General features: G+C 49.0%; 1 long non-coding RNA gene across 1 annotated transcript in view; it reads left to right on the forward strand.

Moving 5' to 3' along the window:
- Positions 1–5074: 5074 nt before the first annotated feature.
- Positions 5075–13425, forward strand: part of LOC110293880 — a 10840-nt gene continuing 2489 nt past the window's right edge. Inside the window, exon 1 of the long non-coding RNA XR_002377879.1 lies at positions 5075–5225. This is a non-coding gene — a long non-coding RNA (uncharacterized LOC110293880). The remainder of the gene's footprint in view (positions 5226–13425) is intronic.

Consider the following 13425-nt stretch of genomic DNA (forward strand, 5'->3'; position numbering starts at 1 on the left):
CAAGTCCTCTTACAGACAGTCATGAGTGGATTGCCATTGATACCAGGACCCAAAACCAGATCCTCTGTAAGAACAGTAAGTGCACACTCTAAATTTCTGAGCTGTTTCTCCAGCCCTTGACCACCAGATTCCAGAAAGGTGCCTGAGAGAGGGGAGCAGCCTGAGCAGTACCCCAAGAAATAACCAGACACGGCCAGGCACCGAGGTTAGTGTCCTAAGGAGGATCCATGCGTGCTGGCTCTGCAGAGCCACAGTGTGATCCTGAGCACATTGGAGCCCCAGGGAAGGGTCATTGCTGCAGCTAGGATTCAAAGGACATCGGAAACCTCTCATGGGACACTGTGACCTCAGGGCTCTCAAGGGAAGACTGAGAGAATCCTTGGCTGTCAGGAACATGAGCTGCCTGGGTCTTCTGAGCTCTGTTCGTCAGGCAGGAGATCAGAGCGTGTTCAAAATATCCCACATCGTGCACCATGAACTAGAAGACAAGGCTGTGCCTACTGTTATTCCTAGGCCACAGAGCTAGGGCTCACATCACCACGGCTACACACTTTTGCTGTCATTGACATTGGAGGCCTCTTCTCCAGAGTGACACCTTCACTGAAGGTGGCTTTTCATCTTGCAGAGCAGCCTGCAGCAGGCTGCCTGGCTGTCTTCTGAACCAGTGGCTCCAGTTTTAATTGATTGTGGAAATGTATTCCACCAAAGAAGCGCTGTTATTATTTGGTGTTTGAATTTTGAGTAAAATAAAAATTAAAATTCCCAGTGTCAGCTTGACTGCAATCATGAATCTCACCCCTGTTCCCCATGCAGCAAGTCGGGTATTCATGAACAGTCACACTAATGGATTCAGGGCTATGATTATATTGGTAATTGGACACATAGATTAGCTGTTTCTTTTGTAGGGCTGAGGGCTGGCTCAGCTGACAGAGTGTTTGCCTAGCACGCATGAAGCTCTGGGTGGTTCATGTGATCTGGGCACTCTGAGTGGGGAGGAACAGAAAATCCGGGTAGGACTGGTGATTTGACTCAGTGTGCAAGGCACTTACTGTCAAGTCTAATGACTTGAGTTTGATTCCTGGGAAGAAAAGAGAACACCAAGTCGTTCCCTGACTTCCAAAGGAACACTGTGATATGTATAGTCCGCTCCCTAACAAATAAACACATGTCGTAAATGTAAAAAAATGTTCATCGTTGTCAGCAAGTCTCAGGGTGGCCTATGTACATGGGACCCTCTCTCAAAAAGAAGACAATAGATGCCTTTAATTCCAGAAAGGCAGATGGCTTTCTATGAGTTCAAAGTCAGTCTGGTATACACAATGAGTTCTAATACAGCCAGGGCTACATACTGTGACTCCATCTCAACAAACAAACAAACAAACAAACAAACAAACAAACAAAAAAGCATACTACCCTGAGCGTTCCTGGTGTTATATGATCCAAAAAAAAAAAAAAAACCTAAGAAGCAGGGTAGTAGTACTGGATGGGAAATTCTATGGGAAGGAATACTCAGTGCTATAGGCTTAAAACAACAAACAAACAAAAATAACAACAAAAGGGCTGGAGATATGGCATTCCTGATGAAGACCCAGATTAGGCAGCTCACAACCACCTGTAACTTCAGTTCCAGGGGATCTGATGCCCTCTTCTGGTCTCCAGAGATACCCCGTGAACACATGGCATTCACTCACATATGTGTAGATAAAGGACATAGTAGGACATACCTTTAATATCAGCACTTGAGAGGCTGAGGCAGTTGGAGCTCTCAGAGTTCAAGACTAGCCTGGTCTATGAGTTGAGACTGTCTAAAAATGAATAAATAAATAAACAAGGGCCAGAGAGATGGCTCAGCAGGAAGAGCACTTAGTACCTGGGTTTGATATTCAGCTCACAAGCGATCCAATACTTTCTCTCTCTCTCTCTCTGTGTGTGTCTCTCTCTGTCTCTCTGTCTCTCTCTCTGTCTCTCTTTTTGATCCAATACTCTTTTTTGGCCTCCATTGGCACCAGAAACACACATGGTTCACATACATATATGCAGAATACTCATACAACAAATACCACAAATAAATAAAATTTGAAAACACACACATAACAACATGAAAGAAAGTAGGATAGTGTAAGAACTACATGTGCAAATGCATGCATAGGTATGCAAATGTATGTGGATAAATATGTCTCTGCACATATGTATAAAGCATTCTGTGCACGTGTGTATGAGCATACATTTGTGCATGCACGTGTGTATACATGCACAAGTATGTATGTGTGTATGTGTTCATGTGCGTGCTTGCTGCACGTGTTTCTGTATGTATCCATATGTGTGCAAGTGCCCACTCAAGCAGTAGATAGTCACTGACTGAAGCATCCCTGCTTGCTCAAAATAGGAAGAACCCACAGTGCTCTGCATGTATCAGCAGTGGCTTGGCCTCCTATTGCTGCAGAGGGTAGAGTCTGGGTGTGGTGGACACAGGTTAGGTGACTGGAACTGGCCAGGCATCCCCAGTGCAGGGACTCAGTGTCTCCCATCCACTGGAAACCTGTTCAGTGTTGAGCTTTTGGGGACAGCATGACCAGTCCAGAGTGGTTGGGTACACCAAGAGGCTTCCTCAGAGAATTGTGGGTTGCTGTCCTCCTGGCTGGTGGCTTTCTGTGGGTTTCCCCTTCTTCCTTTCCATCATTGGGATGTTTCTGGCAGAACAGCTCAGGAGTTGTGGAGATGGAGTGACCGTGCCTGTTATTAAGGCAACCACCTTAGAGTTTCTGGACTCCTTGACCTACCAAATAGCTCAACCAATCCTGGGGCTCCCCAGGCAGCAGGTGAGTGGAACTGGTCAGGCATCCCCAGTAGAGGGACTCATGAAGGGTGTGACAGGGCTTCAGAAATGGTCCCTATCTCAGAAATAGACACAGGAGGTCACAGGTGATGTTGACAATATGGGCTGCTGGAGCACTGGATGCTGTCTCAAGATGCACGTTGCTGAAAACATCCTGTCTCAGCAGCTGTGTTCAGAACCCCAGGAGAATGGAGATAACCTGTTGCTCTAGGATGGTGTTTTTGTTTGTTTGTTTGTTTGTTTGTTTGTTTTCACAGCTGAGAGTGTACTTGGGATTTCATACCCAGTCTGAAACAAAGATTGTTATCCAATGAGACGAGTTTGTACTGTCACCTGTCCAGCTGCTCTGTGAAGGCATGAGCTGGGGACATTTCCCTTTTCTTCCCTCTTTAGGAGTGACCAGTTTGAGCACTTTTAGTGATTTTGGGCAATGCTTTGGGGACCCATGATGTCTCTGCCCAAAGTGGGGATGTCAGGTGCTTGTAGCTTTTCCCACAGAGTTCCTCTGTCACTCTGTGGGCAGTGGCTGGGGATGTTCATGCACCATTAAGGACCAAGGCCCTGCTTACAGCCTCTGCTCACTGAGGGAGTTGTGTGGCTTGCCTGCTTTCATTGCTGGTCATTATGACAACAGGGATTGCTATACAGTGACCTTAAGAACGCCACAGAAACGGGATGGAGAAATGGCTTAGTGGGTGTCTTCGTCAGGGTTTCTATTCCTGCACAAACATCATGACCAAGAAGCAAGTTGGGGAGGAAAGGGTTTATTCAGCTTACATTTCCATACTGCTGTTCATCACCAAAGGAAGCCAGGACTGGAACTTAAGCAGGTCAGAAAGCATGGAGAAGCCATGGAGGGATGTTCTTTACTGGCTTGCTTCCCCTGGCTTGCTCAGCCTGCTCTCTTATAGAAACAAGACTACCAGTCCAGAGATGGTCCCACCCACAAGGGGCTTTTCCCCCTTGATCACTAATTGAGAAAATGCCCCACAGCTGGATCTCATGGAGGCACTTTCCCAACTGAAGCTCCTTTCTCTGTGATAACCCCAGCCTGTGTCAAGTTGACACCTAAAACCAGCCAGTACAGTGGTTAATAGCAGTCTTGGCTCAAATTTTCTAAAACAGTGAGCCAACCCAGCAGTTAGCTCTTCCTCTTACATTGCTTCTCTCAGGCACTTGGTCACAGCAAAAGAAAGTTAATCCATTGCACGTGTGAAGAGGAGAAGAGAATGTTCTCTGAGCCAAGTGCTTGGAGCTGTTAAGAAAGAAGCTGGACAGCTGGCACCATCTTGTCACCAGAACAGGCCAGGAGTCTGGGAACAGCCAGCTACAAGGCATCAGCCAGGAGGGGGAGAGGCTTAATCTTGATTTGGATGTGCCTGAAGTTCACACTACCCCTGAGCACCAGCACATCCTTTCTCTGACTTATGCCATTCCTAGTCGGAGAGTCTGCTGTCTGCAGCTACTGAATGAGCCCTGACTCATGCAGACACCATGCTTTAAACAAATTTCAAAGTTTTTTTTTTTAATTTTATGTGCATACATGTTTTGCCTGTATGCAGGTAATGTGTACTAATGCATACCTAGTACTCCTCACGTTCAGAAAAGGGTGCCAGATCCTTCAGAACTGGAGTTAAGAATGGTTGCAAGTCACCATGCAGGTACTGGGACCTGAATCCAGGGTCTCTGCTGAGCCATCATCTCTCAGCCCCTGCAGATACCATTCTAATGGAAGTAACTACATTCTGAGAGGAGGACGCAGAGGCTCAGGGTTTCGTGGTGAGTCAATGTTGGACCAGAAAGCAGAATCCTGGCTTCCTGACTGTGCCCTCTGTCCTTCTGGCCAGGGGACAGTGATGAGGGCAGTACCATTCTGGACTGTAGATGGCCTTTCCCCAAAGCCATGCAATGGTTAAGGCCACCTGCCGGTGACCTTCTGAAGGAGACGGGAGGTTCTTCCTTCTCCAAGTCACATCCTTGGAGTCTTGTCTACATCTGGACAGTTTCCTGAAGTCACCTCTGTAGAACTGACCTACAACTGTTATGGTCAAGTCCCCTTTGAGTTGCTCTAAAAAGGATCTGTCACCTGAGAGAGGCCAGAAAGGCTAAGCCAGAGACCCAGGATATGCTCTGGGGCCCAACAGGGTGTTGAGAAGCAAAATAGGAAGTTCATTTTTGTTTAAACTAAGCAGAATTAAGAGGAATGAGGGCTGGCACCCATCTGCTGGGGCAGTTTGCACTAACTGGGTGCCTACAGAGGAGATCTGCCTGCTGCATCCAGAGGAGAGAAGGTTTGGAGCTTGGGTACGGCTTCTCTATGATTCTGCTTTTGACGATCAGAAACTTGGTGTTTCCAAGCTGTTCAACTGAGGAATAGGCCTTGGACCAGGTGAGTAGGTGACTCCTTCCCTCATTGTGAACTGGCTGAGGTCCTCCTGAGATCCCCACCCTCATACCTCCACCCTCAGGTCATGGAGAGCTCCCACTGCCAGAAGACAGGCTTTCTCTGTGGGTTCTGGATATGTGGTACTTCCAAGTATTCTGGCTTGAAGCCTGAGTCACTGGGGTGCCTTGGCTAAGGCATGAAATTAGGGCTATCTTCTACGAATCGTGGTTAATGTATCCAAGGGGGGGTTGATCTCACTTGAGAGTAAATTTAACTGCACCAAACAATAACTTAAGCACATGTGGTATAGACAGGCAATGCGAGGCTCAGAGAGTGGCTGGAGGATGTCAGGGAGAACTCAGACTTGCTTCCTGAGTCACTGTCTATAGTGAGTACCCTTAGACTTTGTTGCTAAAATCTGGCCACCAGACCCTAGCCATCACATCAACATTCAAAATAGAGCCGGGCGTGGTGGCGCACGCCTTTAGTCCCAGCACTTGGGAGGCAGAGGCAGGCGGATTTCTGAGTTCGAGGCCAGCCTGGTCTACAAAGTGAGTGCCAGGACAGCCAGGGCTNATTTCTGAGTTCGAGGCCAGCCTGGTCTACAAAGTGAGTGCCAGGACAGCCAGGGCTACACAGAGAAACCCTGTCTCGAAAAAACCAAAAAAAAAAAAAAAAAAAAAAAAAAAACAAAAAACAAAAAACAAAAAACAAAACAAAATAGAAAGAAAAAAGAAGACATTTCTTTATCAGGGCAAAGCTTTCCCAGAAATTCTCCAGAGATGTTTCCTTTCCTGCCGCGGGGCTCGGACTCTGATGTGTAACCTCATTTCAGGGCACCAGGAAAATGTCATTATTTATGGTTGAATTACAGATGAACCAAACATCAGACTATGTTGGGTTGTGTGAGGAGATGGAGATAGACTAGGTAGGCAGCTGATGACTGCAGACTCTGACGGATCCAGGAGAAAAGTGTTTGTGTGCAGAGCAGGTACCCTGCCACCCGTGGGAGGGAGTGGGTAGGAAGGAGACATAACCTGACAGGCTTGGGTGTGGAAACAGACAATCTGAATTGGTTTTTTAAAAAGTACCACACTCTATAGAGAGGAAACAAGCATGTTGGCCCTAAGCATCATCCCCCACTATTAGCTGGCTGAGTGGGGGGATGTTGCTGTTGGTGAACTACTAGTGATGATTTGTTATAAGCCAAAGTCAATTGGCTCACAGGGACACAGAAGGCTTGCTATGTCATGTGACGTGTGCAGTAAGGAAGATGCATGGGGACATGTATCTGCCATCACGCACCCTAGGGTTAACTCTCAGCTCTAAGGCAAGCGCTGTTTACTTAGTTCTGCAAACCCTAAGCTTTACGGTGGTGTTTATTTTATGCAATGTGGCCCTGAGATGTTTTCACCCCAGTGTTACACAGCCAGATTGAAGTTCAGGTCTGATAGATCCCCAGCAGGACCTGAAGACAGCTGGATTCTCACCCTAGGAGCTTCCTGCGAGGGTTGAATGGAGAGGGTTCCTTCTCTGTATGACTCCTACCACCCCATGCTTGCTGAGGAAGCATGAAGCCAGCGATGGCACCACCGGTGTAATGACCCGTGGTTTGAAAAGAGAAATAATCTTGTGCTTCTTTGCCATTTTCAGGAGACTCTTAGATGGATGCCCCTGTCTCTTGCTTACTGCAGAAACTTTGAGCCCTTGGAGGATAGGTAGGTTCCCTTGTGTGAGGTATGCAGTGTCAGCAGCCAGTTGTCCCACCATCTGGGCTGCTCTCTGAAATTCCACTGGGGTGAGGAGTTCCAGATGGCAGCCCTGCTGGACACTGTCCCAAAGGCCACCTGATGGAACTTGCTACGGGCTCCTGATGCTATGTGGTTGGTCCAAGAGGAGTGTCACACTTTCAGAGAAAAATGCCAAGTTTCCCACGGGAGGTAGACAGACCATGGAGGAAGCCATGGAGACCGTGGCTTGAGAATAAAAGATAGATGGCCTCCGGGTCCAAGGAGGGTCGAGCAGGGCCACTCTCTAGAACCCAGAGGCTCCGGAGCCCTCTGCTAGGAGGATCTGGTGTCTGCTCTGAGCTGACCTTGAGGAGGACCTATGGGTGTGGTCAGGACAGTAGAAGACTGCATGGTACTTTCTTCAAGGTGTGACCCACTAAACATCATAAATGGCTTGTCTCTAGATCCTGATGTCTATATGGAGGACCGTGGAGAAGGCAGCATGTGCCAGCACTGGGTCTGGCAACTTCAGGCATTGTTTCCTGTCTGCTGATGATACTGGTCTCCCCAGGCCCGTCTTGGGCCTAGGCCGTGGCCAGGGCCTTCCTGGGCTTCCTTCTCCAGTGCCAGCCTCTTTTCTAAGGTTCAGGGTTACCAAATCCTTTGTGGCAGAACACATTTTCTTTTCCTTTCCTTTCCTTTCCTTTCCTTTCCTTTCCTTTCCTTTCCTTTCCTTTCCTTTCATCCTCCTTGATATTTTCCTTCCCCTCTCCCTCCCTTCTTTCTTTTCTCTTGAGACAGTTCTCTATGGCTCACCATGACCTCAGGTTGCCATAGCTGAAAATGATCTCGAACTGCCTTTCTCTCTGAGTGCTTAGGTTACCCGTGACACCACCACTCCTGGGTTATGCTATGCTGGGATCACTCAGGCTTTATAATTATTTATTTATTTATTTATTTATTTATTTATTTATTTATTTATTTTTGTGACAGGTTTTCTCTGTCCTGGAACTCACTCTGTAGACCAGGCTGGCCTTGAACTCAGAAATCCGCCTGCCTCTGCCTCCCAAGTGCTGGGATTAAAGGAGTGCACCACTGCCCGGCAAAAACTTGGGGGTTTTTGTACATGCTAGGTGTGCTAGCTGGACAGACATCTTGAGGCTGTCCACAGGCAGATGGGTGGTCAGTCCAAAGGTCTATAATAGTTTATGAAGTCCAGACAGGTGACAGAGCTGAAATCACAGCCTTATCACTGCCATGTCAGGGATGTGGGCTGGCACTACTGGACAGTCCCAAGACACTGTTTCAGTATAGCTCAGGCAACAAACTCATGGTAATCCTCCTGCCTCAGCCTTCCAAGTGCTGGGATCTCAGGCATGAGCCACCACACCTGGCACTATCCTTTATTTATTATTAGTTTTTTTTCCTATTTCAATTTTAATGGACAGAAATGCAATTTATACAGAAGCTTCCAGAAAGGCCTTCCGTAACTGAAAATTCAAGAGCAGAAAGCTCCGGGCGTAACTGTACCCAGGTGCTTCGATCACGGCTCAGGTTCTCCCTTCTTCATCCTTCATCTTTGTCCTGTTTCTCATCTACATGATGGGTCTCTGTGAGTTGGCCTCCATGAACCCCTCTTTCGTTAGCTGGGTTGCAAGTCTGGGTCTTGAATACCATGCTGCCTAGCTCCACCCCCGAGTCAGTCCTTGGAGTGGGATAGGCTGCTCGAGCTGGCCAGAACAATGGCAGATATTCGCTCTGGAAGCAGACAGATCAACTCACCCACAACTAGGTGCTGGCAGTCGCAGTGACTCCTAGAGGAGAGCTGGGGCAGTGGGGAGCACTGTGTTCTGAGTACAAGCAAGTGCCTTGTTCAATGTCTGGCTGAAGGGCAAGAATCGGAACCCAGGAAGCCTGCTTGAGGCTTCTATCCCTGTTTGCACCTCAGGGGAAGAAGCGCCTGCTCAGTCTCCTGCCTATGTAGATCCTCCTGTGCCTAGGCCTCTGCTTCTGGAGTGCCAGCCTCACACAAGGGATCCCTTGAGGGTGCTTTCCACACATAGCTCCCCCCTCCCATCTTTATTACACCGAAGACTGTGTAAAAGGACCAGACAGGGTTTCTCCTTCATGGCCGGCTGAATCAAGCCAATGAGCATGCGCATTAGGAGCCCCGGCAGCATCTTCTGTCTTCCTTTGAAAAGGAAGGCCAACAGCGGGAATAGTAAAAGCTCGAAGATAATGGGAACAATTAAGATACTTTGTCCTAGTGAAAGACTGGTGTCTGACATTCTTCCTTCTGGGCGCCACAAGGAGAGTCAGAAACAGCTGTGATGAGGACAGAGCACGGAGCTTCAGAAGGGGACATTTCTAGGTGGCGGTGGCTGAGGTGGATGGGCAGGTTCTGTCCTCCCTCTCAGTGTGCTCTCTCTCTTTCTCTCTTTCTGTCTCTCTGTGTCTCTTTGTCTCTGTCTTTCTCTTGTTTATTTTATTTATTTACATTTCAAGTGTTATCTCCCTTCCTGGTTTCCCCTCTGCAATCCCCCCATCCCCTCCTCCCTGCCTTTATGAGGGTGTTCCTACCCCCACTCACCCACTCCCACCTCACCGCCCTAGCGCTCCCCTACTCTGGGGCATCAAGCCTCCACAGGACCAAGGGCCTCTCCTCCCACTGATAACAGATAAGGCCATCCTCTGCTACATATGCAGCTGGAACCATGGGTCCCTCCATGTGTACTCTTTGGTTGGTGGTTTTAGTCCCTGGGAGCTCTGAGGAGTCTGGTTGGTTGGTATTGTTGTTCTTCCTATGGAGTTGCAAACCCCTTCAGCTCCTTCAGTCCTTCCCTAAGCTCTTCTATTGGGGTTCCCCTGCTCAGTCCCATGGTTGGCTGCGAGCATTCGCATCTGTATTGGTCAGGCTCCAGGGGACAAGGTGTCTCTTCTCCAGGGCTTTTGACCACTGGGAAGATAGCCATTGAACAAGCACATCCATGTTGCTATGACTGCTGGTAAGAGCTACTTTGCGACTACGTAGAAGAACAAGAGTCCTGACACATTCTGGGAGTGAGAAAGGCTGACATGTAAAAGATGAGCAGTAGTTAGCTTGATGAAAGGGAACTTTATGGTTTGTGTGTGTGTGTGTGTGTGTATGTGTGTGTGTGTAGGTGCAGAATACTGAGTGTGGTAGCACCATCTACAAAGGCCCCATGACAAGAGAGGAGGCTAGAGGACAGGAACAGGCAGTGAAAAGGGAAGAGGGGAGTGAGAGAGTGAGTGAATGAGAAAACGAAGGAGGCAGCATGGTCAGACTGCATGACTTTTGGAAACACCAGTCTATTCTAAAAGCAGTCTGGGCTTCTAGATACGGACAGGTGTCTCACAGGACAGATCAGCTTCTCTGAGCAAGGGTGGTCAGACTGGATGAGTACACTGGGCCCGCTCCCGTCCATGGTATCTGGGTGAGTATACTGGGCCTGCGTCCATCCATGATATCTGGGTCAGTACACTGGGCCTTCTCCCATCCATAATAGTTAGTTGAGTACACTGGGCTTGTTCCCATCCATGATATCTGGGTCAGTACATTGGGCCTGATCACATTCATGATATCTGGGTCAGTACACTGGGCCTGCTCCCATCCATAATAGGTGAGTACACTGGGCTTGCTCCCATCCATGATATCTGGGTCAGTACACTGGGCCTGTTTCCATCCATAATAGCTAGGCCCATATCCCTTCATGAGATCTAGGACTAGGCCTGCTCCCATCCATGATATCTGGTCTCATGGATAATTTAGGGAATTCTGGAGCCACAGAAGATCTGCAGTTCAGCACTGATAGAGACAACTCCTAGGGGACACATAGTAAGATCTGCCAATTAGAGAGATTCGGAGCTGATGAAGGACCTGCTGAGACCTGGAGGTGGCTGCACACCTGAGGGCCTTCTGCCCCTTCGGTACACTCTGAAGATAGGGAAAAGTCCCTAGGACAGCGGTCTCACTGTGTGCAGAAAGGAGACCTATGTAGATCTAACTGTGTGGCATCAATAGTTAGGGCTCTGTGCAGACCTGGGCCTTAGTGTGACCTCTTTAATCAAAATAGTTTTCATCATCTGTGAGACAGGCCTGTTCCTCTGGCACTTGCTGCTTGGAGGTGCCAGGTTCTCATGCAGCCCCCATTTCCTGACACTGGAAGTGATCTTTGATGGCCCTGACCCACAAAAGGTCAACCAGAGCCCTGGGGGTCTCTGCACTTGGGACCAGAGAACTGAAAGACAATATAGCCACACCCATAGCAACTGGTCTTGGTATCCCCCGTAGCTATTTAGTTGGGGGCATCAGTTGGCTCACCATCCCTCCTCCATGTCTGCTTCACTCATGGGTACCACGTGCTTCGTGTTCTCTTCCAGGGAACTTATGCCTACTGCAAGAGAGGCTGACAAGGCTCCATATGGGTTCTACCACTCTCTGGGGTTTCTACTTTCTGGGGGTACAGAAAATAGAAACATGACTCAGAGTTCCTGCCTCATGGAGTCTGGGAGCTTCCAGGAACACCTCAAGGAGGAAGCAGGTGAGGACAGAGTTGGTTGAGGGAGAGAGTAGCAAGATGGCTGTTGTAGAGCAGAGTTTACAGGGTCCCCCGTTCTCAGTTCCAAAGCTAGGGTCTTTGTTATATAGTAGAAGGTTTCCATTGCACCCCACTAACAGTGCAAATCTTGGGGGACAGAGGACCAACTAGTGCTCAGGCCTCCCACTGACACACTCTTGGCCTTCCTAGGGCTCACTACTATACAACACAGGTGTCATGTCCCAACACCCACCCAGCTTACCTGCAGATCCCAGAAGAGCCAAGAGGTTCCGAGGGCACCCTTAATGAGATGAGACAAGGCACCTGATGACACCCTTCCATTACACCAGGCACCAGGTGACCCACCTTTCAGAGAGAGAGAGAGAGAGAGAGAGAGAGAGAGAGAGAGAGAGGAGTCTCTAGGCTTCCTGCTTCGGTGGGGAAAAGAAAAGAAAGGGCTTTGCTAGCCCCTTTTCGTTTTTCCTTTCTGGTTTGTTTTTAAAGTACAGAAAGCAAGCTGTTCTGCGGCACCAGAACATATGAAAAGGAAGCGCAGTTTTCCACACACAGTCGCTTCCTGTCTCAGACCCCATGACTGCAGAGTTCCAGAAAGTAAACACTGTAGATCCAAGCGGAGTGCCAGATGGTGGGCTGAAGTAGAACCAGCTCACAGAACCTGGAACACACAGGGCTGGGAGCTCCTTGCTCTCTTCGTCTGCTTCCACCTATTCAGATGTCCCTGGGCGGGGTTCAGGAATAGAAGGCGAGGGTAGGGTGGGAAGTCAGCTTTCTGCCCTCTGTGTCTTCACCACAGAGGGACTTGCTCCAGCACATGAACTTCTGGGGGGACATGGCAGTGACTTCCAGACCACAGCAGCTAGCCACATTTTCGGAAGCCACATTTCACATTTATAATGTAAAATGGATGAGATGGTGACTGTCCGTGGGACAACAATCACTACTGACTTATAGTGGCTCACGAGGCCATCGGTGTACGTGAGATAGGAGGGATCCAAGGGTCTAGCAGATTCCCGTGGCTGGCTGAGGGATTGGTTCTTGTTCTGCCTGCACATGAAAGGTTTTGTTTTTGTTTTTGTTTTTGTTTTTCCTGAGCGTGGATATGTTGCCTTCAGAAACATAGTCAAGAGGAGAAACTCTGGTAGATAGGGGGTGGGGGGTAGCTATCGCAGTTCTGAGGAAAGACCTGCCTGTGAGCAGCAGCTTCTCTGATTGTCCCTGCTGTCAGTGAACACTGGAAGAGGCTGTGGGTGGCGGGCAGGAGCACACAGCCAGCTGTGGGGCTCTGGGGTTGCTGAGTTCACTGAGTTTGTTTCTCAGCCTGGTTTTCACCACAAATGGACACCTCCCTCCATGTGGCTCTGTCTCGGGGCTCCTAGGAGAGAAGCTCATCATGGCTGCTGCTGCGGAAGTCAGTATGGGATGCTAGCATCAGTGACAGCCTAGGCACCTGTGGCAGGATGCAAAGAGGTGCTCCCAAGGGCACTTCTGAGACCCTCCCCCGAGCTGGGCAGTAGTATCTCCTATACGTAGAAGCTCGGGTCATTCACCACTCCTCTCCTTGTGGGGGTGCCAGTGAGGGAGGCCCCTCTTTGGAGACACATACTTTTCCATACTGTGTCTGAACCCAGGGGCTCAATGTGCTTTGTTCTGGAAAGTTCTGGCTCCTGCTTTTAAGGCAGAGCCAAAGGGAAGCTGTCCCTACAAATGAGCCATGGTGGAATGCTTTTAAGGGAAGCAGTTTGGTCTTTGGGGACTTTCCTGGAGCTGAGGGAAAGCTCAGTAGAGTCCCTGCAGAGTCTGGGTGGATCCCAACTATATAGCTCAGGAACAGGGTCTGGGGTGACTGCATACTGAGCAGCCATGTCCTGGAGCACGGCAGTCCTCCCTCCCCCC

This window comes from Mus caroli, chromosome 5, assembly GCF_900094665.2.
Source record: "Mus caroli chromosome 5, CAROLI_EIJ_v1.1, whole genome shotgun sequence".
NCBI lineage: Eukaryota > Metazoa > Chordata > Mammalia > Rodentia > Muridae > Mus > Mus caroli.